At 36.2% G+C, this 14710-nt stretch overlaps 1 protein-coding gene across 1 annotated transcript in view; it reads left to right on the plus strand.

Moving 5' to 3' along the window:
* Positions 1-476: 476 nt before the first annotated feature.
* The window catches only part of Oamb (Octopamine receptor in mushroom bodies), a 182182-nt gene continuing 167948 nt past the window's right edge, over positions 477-14710 (plus strand). Inside the window, exon 1 of the mRNA XM_074107037.1 lies at positions 477-682. The gene's annotated coding sequence lies outside the window, so the exon portion shown is untranslated. The remainder of the gene's footprint in view (positions 683-14710) is intronic.

A 14710-nucleotide genomic window follows, 5' to 3' on the forward strand; every position in this document is an offset into this window, starting at 1 on the left:
ATATAGGTATGTAAAGGTTTTGGTAATAGTTATTTTGAAAAATATATATCGAATAGTATAAAATTGGGTCCCACTCGGCATACTGGTTTTTGCCAGCACCGCTGGTTTTCAGTGAGACGCATTTAACTTTAATTACGATTTTATTACAATGATAGTTTTTGATAACTCATTTAATTCAATTTATTTCTGGATATAAATAGTATTTAATTTTTTTAACGATATGAAAACCTTGAGTATATTATTATAAGTTAGTTTCACATGATGTAGTTGATCCAGAGTCGATCCACTCTTAACGCTTTTATAGAAATGCAACCGTCACCAAGTCCTGAGTCCAACTTGAGCATTTTATAAATAGAACATCTGACGTCACACATTTCTTTTTAATAATGAACGTCACACACTTATTTGGCCAGCATTGCATCCAGCCAGTACGCATGCGTGCAAAAGCCAAGGCGGCCAGTGTAAGCGAGCCGACCGAACGCACTGAACCTCTGTAGAGTTGCAACGCATTCGCTCCGCGAAAACTTTTGGACGTGCGTTTCGAAATTTGAATGGATTCCGTTATTTTTGAATTTAGTGCCAGTGTTTAGTGGGTGTTTTTTTTTGTCTAGTGCAGTGTTTTGTTTTTTAATTGTTTTTGTAAGTGTTGGTGCGGCTGTGTAAAAGTTGTTTGGAAATTAAGGTTGGTGGTTTTATTGTTACGAGTATTTTATAGTTTAAAATATTTTAGTACAAAAAGTTATTATTTTAATTTAAAATAAAAATTGGATTATTACGAGTCGGACTCGAGCACCGAGGGTCCCGTGCATCTTTAAATAATAGGAAAAACTGTTCGTAATTTACAGCGCTAACACAAGAACACACAGCCAATTTTTGTTAAGTACTTACTTTAAATTAATATTACCTAACATATTGAGTGGCTAAGAGAAGGAAGCCAGTGTAGCATAAGGAAAGTTAGACCTGGGTTCGATTCCCAGCGCTGGCCTATTTTTCTGGTTTTTCTGTGCATCTATGTTTCAGTTTGTATTTTCGATATGTTATTTTTTTTATTTTTTTCGAGTCGGTTTTACTTTTTTGGTTATTCTTTATTTCTCACTTTTTAGTGATTCGTACCTAGCCAAAGTACATCTCACAACGATTCCAATGTATATAATCTCATTACGATACAGCCGTGTTCATAATAGAATCCAATATCGTAGTGCTGGCATTATCTATGGTTTTTGAACGCATAATGGAGGATTTACTATATGGGTGTAAATAAAAGTCATACTGACATCGCATTGCTTGACAAGGGAATTTATTATGACACTTACTGTGAGAACGTTCTACGGTGGGTCAGGAATCAAATGGTTCGATTGTACATAAAGAAAAAAATAGAGCGATTTTTTCCATACAATCTCTTACAAAAGAAAAAGTAAGGAATTGATTACAGCAGAAGGTATAACTTACAACAAATAAGAGTAATTATAACCCCATCAACAAAAATTTGGAAAACCCCTGACATTGTCACTTCATAGTTCAATAACTAATCTAAAACATATCTAAGAAACATCGCTAGAAAACCTGCTTTCAAATAAAAAAAACCGCAATCAAATCGTTCCACCCGTTTAAGAGTGCACTCTGATCCATCCGTCTGAAAACTACGATGCAACTGTCCGATAGACAGACGAACATTGGCGTCCAATTTATAACACCCCTCTTTTTGCATCGAGTATTAAAAAGCGCTTGCCACAACATAAAAAAATCAAAGCACCTAAAAAATAGTTGAATACGATCTTTTAATATTTTGTAGCATCCTGTTTTCCGTGAGAAAACAAACTATCTGAATAATTTTGTTCTTATTTCAAATGAAGTTGCGTTTAAAAAGTATAATTCAAAATAATAGAATACACTGATAGAAACTACAAAGAGTTCTTTAGTCTTTGAAAATCTACAAAGCCATAATTGCTACTGGCAGCATTTCATAAATAAGAAATGCTGTGCGAAGTTTTTTTTTCTATACCGTCTGCTTTTAATGGCATCCAGAAGGGCTATCTCGAGTTCGATTCTGCTCGTTTGTCTAAGAGCGTCCCTTTCTTTTCTGTCTGGATAGATAAAGATGCGCACAACGACAAAGCCAGTTGGAGCACTTACTTATTGCAGATCGTCTTGAGAATATAATTGGCCAGTACGATTGATTCCAAGCAATGGAAGCTTTTCGATTTATGGAAAATATGAAACTGGATTTTATTATTATAAGCTAGAATTAATGAGTTGTATGCTCCTCGGTCACGCATGCATTACAGCTACATATACATATGCGGCACAGTGTATGATCAGCCAAATATGTGGTCTACCACCCTAAAGTTGACAATCGTTTGCATGTCAAAACAATAATGCCAATAGACGTGTCTGTCAACTTGAAAGTTCGACTTTAGTGACATATTAATTTGATAAGAACTTGTTTAAAAATTGATAGACCACTAATTTGGCTGATGGTACACAGGTTGTACAGATAATACTATTTTGTATCGTAAATTTGATTTTGAACAATTCAAAAAAGTTGAAAGTTGATACAAAAAGCACACTAAGAGTTAGAAATGTGATCCTCTTTTTTTCATCCTTACACTGGTAAATTTAAATATGTTCAAAGGGAAGTATACTTTCCGTCGGGGACATCCCCTAAAAAAAACAAATCATACCTATTAATGGCGGAGTTCTGAGATAGCAAACTTAAATAACTAAATCATCTTAGGAAACTTAAAAACCCCCGAAATTGTCATTCCCAAGTTCGATATCCTTCATTTTATGAGTCAGTTTTGTGACGCCCAATACAGTGTATAAAAAAACGTCAAAAGAATGACATTTTTCTTTAGGATTTTATTTAAACCATCCGAATTGATTATGCTTTCCATTCTGAGCAGGAAATTAAGTGTACACTTTTTTGTGAAAATGTCCTTTAACTCAATTTCACTTAATAAATCGCATTGAAATCGGTCTATCCATTTGAGAGCTACGATGCCACAGACAGACTGACAAACAGACTGAAAGACATTGGCGTTAAACTTATAACACCATTTCGCGCTGGGGATTAAAAATACAACCAAACTAGGCTGTTATCCTTTTCCAAAGTCGGTATAAAAATTTAGTCGTCAAAATGACTTCATCAACGGACATGTAAAGAGACCTTCTTTATAACGCCACACCCAGGATCATAAATTAACGCACAAATCTACGTCAAATACATGGAGTCGACGTCGATTCCGTCTTTAAGTAATTACAGGCCGTAGGCGCGGCAGCAACAATTCCTCCTGACTGTACCTCGTTAAAATATTTAGAAATTAAAAAAGAAATACGAAAAAGTTCCGTTTATGTAAAAACATTTTAACTTTCAGCATAATTCTGCGAAGTAGGGTAGGACTGGGGTGGCCATGCGCGCGGATAAGCCGGGACTTTTGCCTTTATGTCCTGATTCTTCTTCTTTTAGAGCTCAGCATTCAATTTATAAGTACAGTCGGTGTCCTAACATAAGTATCCATTTTTCTATATTACTAGTATAAAGCGCTCGGTGGTTTTATGCGATAAACGCTGGCGCTGCGCAGCGGCAAGCGCTTGTTCAAAGAGTATAGTACCAATATAGAAAAAGAGTGGCAACTCTATGGTCAAATTTGCATGTATGGTAACAAGCGCTATCTGGTAGCTAGCTGAAGAACTAAATCTGACATAACACACACATGTACATGCACGCACACAACAAGCTTAAAGTCTATAAAGCCCAGTTTAGACCTATAAGAAAATTGCGCAAGTTGCATTACATCGCGAGGCCGGAAAGCAAACGAGTTTATGGTGGTCACTTCACTTGGTCACCCAAGCGGAGCAATGTAATACAACTTGAAGAAAACAGCAAAAAATCAGATAAACTTAAAAATCATCCGCGAAAGCCAGACAGCCAACATACAGCGGAAAGATGGCGGACAGACTGAATTTTTCAAGTCCACGTTTGACACATTTGTCAATTTAGTGCTATCATTTTGTCGCCAGAGGCGCTGGCGTGTAGGTAGGTGAAAAGGTGACGTTTTAAGTGTGCCCCCACTGCGCTTGTTTGAAGATTAAATTACATTATCTGATACAAGCTTTAAGTCACTCAGAGGGTTATGGAGAGGTCTATACTCGGGGTAATTGAAATATCGCGACAAAACCTGCGAACACCCGTGAAGCAATCTAAATATTGTGTGTGCAGTTTCCAATCCATACTGGGCGAGTGTACCAAACCAACAACTCAAGGAGAATCACTGGCTTTTAAAGAAAGAATAAGCCCTTGTCTTGAAAGTCCCGACGTCATATTTGTCTGAAAACACTGCTGACGAATGTTGATTCCACAATTAGTGTGTGTTCTGGATGCGATCATATCGTGTCCCACAGATGTACCACACATGTGGTAACCCTACAGAGCGCAACTTTTTTTATTGTAATTCGCAGACTGAAACGGGCAACTTTAGAAGACTGTATTAAGGCGGACGTTTACGTTTATGCAAATTGCGCGGGACAGGCAACTATCCCGTTCGGGTATCACGGGTTGGAGGACAAAAGTGTCCCATGGCACATGTTACACGAATCACGGGACCCTTATTACTACCCGAACTACTTTCCGCTGGCGTTCTTGTTGTTACAGCGTGTGTGTGTTTTTGTGCTAAGTTTTAAATGGGTCCCACTGAAAAACAGCGTTACGGCTTGCTGCAACTATGCTGAGTGACTGAAAAAAAAAACAGAATTATATATCAGTATATACTTAAACAAGGTGTTAATTGTTAAACGGAAAATCTAAATACTATGAACAGCTACCCTCACACCTAAAAAACGAAAAGAACGATGAAACGTTTAGCCGTCGACTAAAAGACCTTTTGTTGGAAAAAGTTTTTTGTTAAAATTGTTATTATTATTTCTTTGTCAGTATTATTTCTTGTTTTTATTTTATTGTTTTTACATTGACATTCAAATTGTTACTGAATTATTGCCTAATGTATTATTGGTCAAAATCTCTGTAAACTGTGTTTATCGATTCTGCTCAATTTTTCGTTGTTATAGCTCTTATTTATTTAGGTGTTGCAGTTGTCTATGGGCGGTGGTGATCTCTTACCATCAGGAGACCCACTTGCTCGTTTGCCATCCAGTCGAATAAAAAAAAAAAAACTGTGACAATACAATAATCTGGTAGTGACATCCTGGTGGTCCAGCCAGAATCGTCTCCGCAGGATGGAACTCCTCAACGGTTCATACCAAATTTCAAGTCGACTCCTCGATTTCACTAATCGTTGAAGAGTTCCATCCTGCGGAGACGATTCTGACCAAACCACCAGCATGTCACTAACAGAATATTGTATTTTCGCTAGATTTAAATGAGTATGCGGAATTTGAAGTCAATCCGACCACTGGAAGTGCGTCAAATTCAACTTGCAAGATTGGACCCGTACATACATACATACATTATACAATACATAAATTCATACACACTTGCAAGTTAAATAAAAGCTTGTAAAATGTATTTCCTTTCACTCATGATCCACACAATCCAAAATAACAACGAAAAAATAAGCAGAATTTATAACATACTTTACAGAGATTTTGACCAGGTTCGATTCCCGGTTATGTATGAGAGTTAAAAAAAAAATTAAATGTCATTTTTATTAAATCTAAAATAGAAGCCATGGTTCCTAAGAACAGATTTCGCTATCTCTCATAGTTTCTAATTTCTCCCTACTGACCCATGTGGATTGATCACTGTATGTATATATGTATATGACAGCGTTTTTATCTGTATCTGATGCTGCAATAGCTTCAGGTGTTATTAAGCTTTAGGTCTTGTTCGGGAAAGAAATATATGTAATACTGTTCTTCTGCGTTTTCACCAGAGATGTACTAGGATGTATTGCGACAAATGTGTTTGTCATAAACCAATAAGAAACACTTTTCAAATTTCAAATTTCAAATCATTTATTCAGTAAATAGGCCGCAATGGGCACTTTTACACGTCATTTTTTAAACTACCAGCGCTTCGGAAAGACCATCATTTCCAAGAAGAATGCACCGCAAGAAACTTGGCAGAAAGTCATTTTTTCAAAATAAAATAATTACAAATAAAATACTTAAAAACAACAGTATAAAATTAAATAAAAAAAAATAAAATAACAATAATACAGGGATGTGAGTCCCTTAGTTACAAAACTAAACATTAACACTAACTATATCTACGTTCAGTGGAAGTGTAGAATGCTTCCACCGTCATAAATAAAAAAAATCTGAAATATACATTTCAGGTCAAGTAACCATTAAGCTTTTGGATTCCTTAGGCAAGCTCACGTTTGCCGCCCCCAAAGTTAGTACTTCATTTGCCTATCCACACTCCGCGGAGCTGTTTTCATTAGAGATGTGCGGAACGAAGATAGGTAAATGACCATGAACAAAATGTACCTATATACTAAAGTTTGCATGCTTAATTAAGTAGAATATGGATGAGTTTATTAGTAATGACAAAACACCTTATTATAACCCATATTTCGCTAATAAAAATCATTTCTATGACTACCGCAGCCTTATTTATTAAGTTATAATAACCGAACCTAACCAACAAAATATGAAACATGTCTAAGAACCATCGCTAGAAAACTTGATTTCAAATAAAAAAAACCGCATTCAAATCGGTCCACCCATTTAAGAGCTACGGTGCCACAGACAGACACACAGACACACATAGCGGTCAAACTTAAACCACCCCTCTTTTTGCGTCGGGGGTTAAAAATACACTTATTTAAATGATATTGATAAAAAAGCTGCAGATTTTTTCATTATATAACGAAAAAATCTTTGTTCTTTATGTAAATTAAGTTTTCATTTATTTTGTTTGCTGTATCCTTTTCCGTTTTTAGGGTTCCGGAGCCAAAATAGCAAAAACGGAACCCTTATAGTTTCGCCATGTCTGTCTGTCTGTCCGTCCGCGGCTTTGCTCGGGGACTATCAATGCTAGAAAGCTGTAATTTTGCACGGATATATTATATGTAAACTATGCCGACAAAATGGTACAATAAAAAATTAAAAAACATTTTTTTTAGGGTACCTCCCATACACGTAAAGTGGGGGTGATTTCTTTTTCTCATCAAACCCTATAGTGTGGGGTATCGTTGGATATGTCTTTAAAAACCATTAGGAGGTTGCTATAACGATTTTTCAATTCAGTGATTTATTTGCGAAATATTCAACTTTAAAGTGCAAATCCTCATGAAAATTGAGCGTCTCCCCCCTCTAAAATCTAAACCGGTGGGTGGAAAAATTTGAAAAAATTCAGGATGGTAGTAAGTATATCAAACTTTCAAGAAAAACTATAACGCCTAAGTTTGCTTGAGAATTATTAGTAGTTTAAGAGTAAATAGCAGCCTAAGGTATAAATACCTAAACTTGGAAGATTCCGTATAAAATACGAAATCCTTAGAAAAATATTACTTATTTTTTTCATAATGGCTACGGAACCCTATTTCGGGCGTGTCCGACACGCTCTTGGCCGGTTTTTTAAGAATACCGCAACCAGAACAGCAATTATCTGCTTCAAGCTCTAGGAAATAATGTACTATTAAAGTTTAGCTGCGACACATTTGTGACAGTATATCTAAATCTTGTTTGTCCCTGTCGCTTATATCCGTTTTATTGGCTATTGTAAGTCCAACTGTGTAGGAGCGTGCAAAATGACAAATTTGACCGCGGCTGGTGGGCGTGTGAAACACGCATTACAATGGTCACGGAGTTTTAGGGATCCTTTAGCATTATTTAAATAACCTTGACGTAGCCAAATCTGTTAGTTTAAATCATGAAAGTAATCATACATAATAGAACACAGTTTTGAATAACACAATGTTATTTAATTCTCATATCTAATAGTTCTCTAAGCGAATGTAAAATTCTTTCTTGTACAAAAAAAGTACAAATAACAAAATGTATGTGTACAAAATTATTAAAGGCAGGAATTTCGAAAAAAAAATGTCTAAATTAAAACTTTTAATCTCTTACCATCAGGAGACCCACTTGCTCGTTTGCCATCCAGTCGAATAAAAAAAAAGTCTCGTTGTTTCTCAGTCAGTCGCGATTAATTTTTCTAGACACACAAATAAATAAATAAATGACAAAATTAAAAAAAAGTAGCATATCTCATGCTATTCATTAGTTACAGTTGCTTATATACACATACGACGGCAACGAAATATTAAAGTATTTTGAAATTATCATTGTATCTGAAGATTATAATGAAAATAATTGACCAATTTTTGTTGTGTACCCCCAATAAATAATCAAAAACGTCGAAGACTAGATATCATGTACCAGGTAATAGAAACACACAAATCGTATACGGCATACGGTAAAAAAATGGGTTGAAAATCTTCGCTCATCCGCGACCTTCTGATAGCTAAATTTATAAAATTCTTTTAGCTCATTGATATGGACCTCCGCAAAGTAACGCCTGATTCAATAAATTATTGTAAATCATCATCATCAAAATTTAATGAGCGAGATAGCTAATAAAATAAAATAAATAAATAACTAATTTATTAATACTTAATTAATATTATAATAGTGTTGTTCAATACCACATTACATTATTTACATTATTTCCCCCGTTTAGGGTCGAAACAATAAAAATTATGCCGAACCCATTTAAGATTATTTCATTGCCTTTTGTCAACGAATTAGGCATGCATCTTTTGCGGTCAACAAAACCGTTATGCTTATGTTAATAAGGCTTAATTTAGATCAACAGCTTTACATAGCGCCGTCCGATTTGGAATTGTGATTATTAAAAGGGAATTGAGGTTAAGCGTAGGTGATTGCATATGAGTGAGTGAGTCATCGGTGGCTGATTAAAACCTTATGCGGGGAGGAATATGGTTGAATTTGCTTTTGGTAAAAGAATATATAGGAAAAGAAGGAGGAAATGTATTGGGTATTCGAAATGGCTACTATTAAAGGCATTTAGAGAGGTTTTGAGATTTTTTTAAGTAGGGATAATATATGCTTGATTTAAGCCCCATATGGGGCGGTATTGGTAATTATAAGCCTAATTTAGACTTGCGAGCAAAATCGTGCAAGTTGTGTAACATAGCGGTGTTTGATTAACCACTTTACAACCGAGTTTAGACTTGCAAGAATAAACATGCAAGTTGCATTACATTGCGAGGTCGTAAAGCCAACGAGTTTGTAGTGGTCAATTGAGCGCCGCAATGTAATGCAACTTGCACGATTTTTCTTGCAAGTCTAAACTCGGCTTACAGCCTTGCAACTTGCATGATTTTTCTTGCAATAAATTCCTCGCAACACATCCTCTCATCTCCGGCGGAAACGCATCCTAACAATCAGGGTGCCTGCATTTTTTACATGACTTCAATGATGACAAAATATGTTAAAGATTGTAGGTACCATCAGCCAAATAAGTGGTCTATCAATTTCTAAACAAGATTCTATCAAATGAATGTGTCGCTAAAGTCGAACTTTGATGTTGACAGACACGTCTATTTGGCATTATTGTTTTAAGACATTCAAACGATTATCAGCTTTAGGGTGGTAGACCACATGTTTGGCTGTTGGTACATATTGTAGCCACTTGCCTACATAAAAATAATGTATAGTATTTTTATGTCAAATCTAAGAATATCAAGATTATCATCACTTGATTTCGGCTTATGACGTAATACTAACTCCTAACATTTCCATGCTATTTCTAATAGCAAGTTAGCATATTCCAAGCTTTTATTTAGTTTCACCTGTCCCGTTGTCTGTCTGTCTGTCTGTAATTAAATCTTTCAAGTTAAATTTGACCAACTTCCAGTCGTCAGATAGACTTGAAATTTGGTATACATATGTAAATTGCGTGACAATACAATAATCTGGTAGTGACATTCAGGCCAGGATCGCCTTTTATGCAAATGTAGTTTGAATGATAATGCAACTACAGTCAACAAATAGTAAAGCCGGCAAAGAAGCTTGTCTTAAAAATATATTTAACAAAAAACTTAAAAAAAAAATTAAACCGCCGATAAAACTGAAAAGCGAAAAGAAATAGTTTATTATAAATAAAAAAGCTTGTATTAAAAATGAATTTTTTACTAAAAACTTGCAAGTTAAATTTGATCCACTTGCCGGTTTCCGATTGAGCTGAAATTTTGTATGCATTTGTAAATCGGATGGCAATGCAATATTGTTTTAGTGCTTAGTTTCGTAAAGGCTGCTTACAATCATCATCATCATCATCATCCCAGCCTATATACGTCCCACTGCTGGGCACAGGCCTCCTCTCAGAACAAGAGGGCTTCGGCCATAGTTCCCACGCGGGCCCAGTGCGGATTGGGAACTTCACACATACCATTGAATTGCTTCGCAGGTTTGTGCAGGTTTCCTCACGATGTTTTCCTTAACCGCAAAGCTCGTGGTAAATTTCAAATGTATCTCAAGAGGTGCGAGCCGGGGTTTGAACCCACGACCCTCTGCTTGAGAGGATAGGTCAAACCACAACTCTGCTTACAATGCGTGGGCATAACATCGGCTGCAGGGTAATAAGCTCGCATAGGGCAAAAGTCATGGCCAGGGTCAAAGTAATAGCACAATCGACTGAGGCGCCATCTTTGCATGCCAAAGCGCAACGAATGCATACAACGTGTTATTTTCTATTCCGTTAACTTCAAGGTCAAAGCTGCATGAAGCGAGGGTGCGGATCTATTCTAGCCAAGGTACATTGCACCATTGCATTCATGTGCGGAATTATATTTGAAATTTACCACGAGCTTTACGGTGAAGGAAAACATCGTGAGGAAACCTGCACAAACCTGCGAAGCAATTCAAAGGTGTGTGTGAAGTTCCCAATCCGCGCTGGGCCCGCGTGGGAACTACTGCCCAAGCCCTCTCATTCTGAGGGGAGGCATGTGCCCTGCAGTGGGACGTATATAGGCTGGGATGATGATGATGACATTGCACCACCTTCTAAAATCTATTCCTTACTGCCTGTCTATTGTAAAGGTTGCCTGGAAGAGATCGCTCTGAAGCGATAAGGCCTTCTATTGCTTACCTTGGAAAATCTCTATATACCTGTGTTTTCTGTATTGCTTACTGTGTATTGGTGTTCAATAAAAAGTCATTGTATTGTATTGTATATAAGAAATTACTTGCACTTGAGGTATCCCATCTTAGGCCTCTAGATTGGCAACGCATCTGCAATACCCCTGTTGTAGCAGATGTTTATGGGCGGTAGTGATCTATTACCATCAAAAGACCCGCTTGCTCGTTTGCCATCCAGTCGAATAAAAAAAAGTATTTAATATATCTAATTGTAAACCAGAGCCGAGTGGCGCGATCTCCCCAACTATATCATAAACTTGCCGGATTTTTATAGTGGCTACCAAATGTTAAAACATTATAAAAAATATTAACAACAAAAAATCTTCTATACCTGTGTGGCGTGGGAGTCCGCAATATAGAAACTTGCAAGTCGAATTAAGTTAATTTCCGCAAGACTCTAGATTTTTAAAAATAATCAAGAAATTAGATAATTAGTAACTATGCACATTAAAACAGGGAAAATATGCTTAATTTTTGACGCTTTTTTTAAATCCCTAGTGTTTTTAATTCATAAACATTTAGCAGGAGGTTAAAATAGTATATTGTACAACAAGAGCATAAAACGAACCATTTTTTCCAAAACGTTCATATAGCCACCCGAGCCGTTACGTTGAGGGTGGATAGACACGTCGAGGGGAAAATGGGTTTAATGCTCAAATTTTACTAGATTTTCACTTCGATTGAGAGGAAATTAAATAGCAACAGTTGAAAAAATTGTGCACTACTGGGTATCTTTTATTTTCATGCATTGCTATATAATTATCAATTTTTAGTTTTATTGATTTATTTTGATTGATATTTAGTTTTACATTAAAATTAAAATTATTAAAAAAAATATATATAAACTTTTTTGTTTGTTTCTATTGACGGTGGTCTTAGAAGAAGATTTTACTTTATGCACTAGAACATAAAAAGTAATTTCGCCTAGATCCAGCATAAATATCAAAATTACGAGCATGAGAAGTGAAAAATGAACTTACCATTGACTGAGCTTATAATACAACAATTTTATTACGTATGTTTTTTCTTTTATTCGACTAAAACATAATTAATTCCCAGGCAGATTATATTATCATTAAACTGCGCCGTTTATGGAAGTTAGGAAATCAAGATAAACGCGATGTATATTTGAGCCATATATTTTTCTACAACAAGATATGCCCACCGAGATTTGCTTTAAATGGCACCATGTATTTTCTACAAATGAATATGTCCACCGACAACAGATATTATCACTTCTGCTTCAGTGGCTGACCTTACACCCGATGCAGTTCCCTCGCATGACTCAGGGAAGAGTAATTATATCTATTTTTAAGCGCCCTGGATGCTGTGTGATAATGCTATCGGCGTTGACCTCCTGTTAATGTATTATTAATGTGTCCATTACTGAACGAGAGCAAAGGTTGAATAAAGTTGATTTACGTCTCTGCTATAAACAAAACTTTTTGCTGCGTTTCATCAACCAGAGACGTGCGAGGAGTTGCGTTTCTATTGGTTCATGAAAAACGCGCTGCCGTGTCATGACAAAACACTGTAACTAAAAAAAAAACCATTTTTCAGAAATCGCAAAAAACTGTTTTCTTCTTTAATTCGCCACAAACCACGTCAAGATTCATCCGATTTTAATTAAATTTGGATAAATTATAAATAATATGCTACTAATTGTGTACAAAGAAACATAATATAAGATTTATACTTTTTTTCATACATTTTTTTACAGTGAACAAAGACTTTAAAAATCAAAACACTCACTCCAAATTTATCGTGTGATTATTACGACAAAACACTGTAACGTCAGGTACTGTTTGAAGAAAAGGTGAGTTTTGTTTTGGCAAAACACGGTATCTCGAGGAGATAGTGTTTAGTCGAATCAGGATCCTAGGTTTTAAGTTTTTTTTTATACCACGTCGGTGGCAAACATGCATGCGGCCCGCCTGATGTTAAGCAATTACCGCCGCCTAGAAACGCTTGCAACACCCGAAGTATCACTCGCGCGTTGCCGACCCTGCATAAACCTTTTTATACCCCTTTTGAAGACCTCCATGCTGTAACTCGCTGGGAAAACCACGACAGGAAGTACATTCCACAATTTAAGTGTTCTATGGAGAAAACACCTTTTGAACCGAACGGTACGCGACCGTTGTGACTCCAACAGTGTAAATTTGAATGAAGTTTTTCAATGTTATTGGTAGAAGATCTGTATACTCTAACAGCCTTATTCATAAAAAAACCTTAATTGAGGTTTGATCGGTCTGTTACTTAGCAGACTGATTAAGCTTAATAGACGGTTGTCAAGAAGTATGATTCATAAACACTTGCTAGCAGTCTGCTAGTTGTTGAGCTGCTGATAGACGGATTAGACGCGTTATGTTGGCACCTTGACAAATCAAAGACAAAAAATGGCCTAATCGATAATTAAAAAAAATTGACAGCAGTGACAGCAAATTAGCAGGAAAAAAAATAAAAAGCGAGATGTTTGTTTTCCCGCCATTTCCGATCCGCATGTTTATGTTGTGCAAAAAGCCATAATTATGTAATAATCCTATTTTTTTTTCATATTTATTGTTAATTTATTGTTGCTAATTTAGAGGATTTTTAAATACAAATTCCTGAAAATAAATTTTCCAGTTTTTTTTTTAAATCTTTGCGTAGCCCTGCCTTCACTATAAATATCTTCGGTATGGTTTTTTGCTCTTGTCAAAGTCAGCTGTTCAAACTTGTGGCGGCCATTTTGTGACTTAGCAGGGAGATAAAGGAGGGTCTACGGTCCGCTAACTTTAGCAGAGCCTTGATCGACTGATTAGCGCTAACAGACGTTTATGAATCATGTTTTTTAGCATCGGGCCTTCAAGGAGCCTTCAAGGAGGCTCTAACTTTTTATGAATAAGGCTGTAAGTATGTATATATAGATTAGGGTCTAAAAAGCTAATTTAACAGTGCTACCAGTTACAGTGTTTTGTCATGACACGGCAGCGCGTTATTCGCAACACATCCTCGCACATCTTTGGTGGAAACACGGCCTGAACCAAGTTGCCACTTGCATCCATCGGTTAGCCTGCCCCCCAGATCCAAAATAATTAATTTATTTGAGTAACACGTTCATGTTTGATCAAAATACCCTTCAATCAATATAAAAAGGTTTCGTACATTATGTAACAACGTTACGGCTTAATCTTATAGCTAACAAAAACTAGTTTTTTTTATTCGACTGGATGGCAAACAAGCAAGTGGGTCTCCTGATGGTAAGAGGTCACCGCCCATAGACACCTGCAAACACCAGGGGGATTGCAGATGCGTTGCCAACCTAGAGGCCTAAGATGGGATACCTCAAAAGTGCCAGTAATTTCACTTGAAACGCATAGTGTTTTAACGACATAACACTTCCTAGATACTATTTGCATTATAATGCAATTACTGCCAACAGTTTATTAAGTCTTCAGAAAATACGCAGTGTTTTGCTACGCATTTCGTGTCGCAAAGTGAGAATTAGGATAATCGTTGCTATACAAATCAATACACACGTGAACCGACAGACATATGACTGATCCTACAAACAAAACCCTGAAAATTTATTGTTTTTTTC

This window comes from Choristoneura fumiferana, chromosome 25 (assembly GCF_025370935.1).
Source record: "Choristoneura fumiferana chromosome 25, NRCan_CFum_1, whole genome shotgun sequence".
Taxonomy (NCBI): Eukaryota; Metazoa; Arthropoda; class Insecta; order Lepidoptera; family Tortricidae; genus Choristoneura; species Choristoneura fumiferana.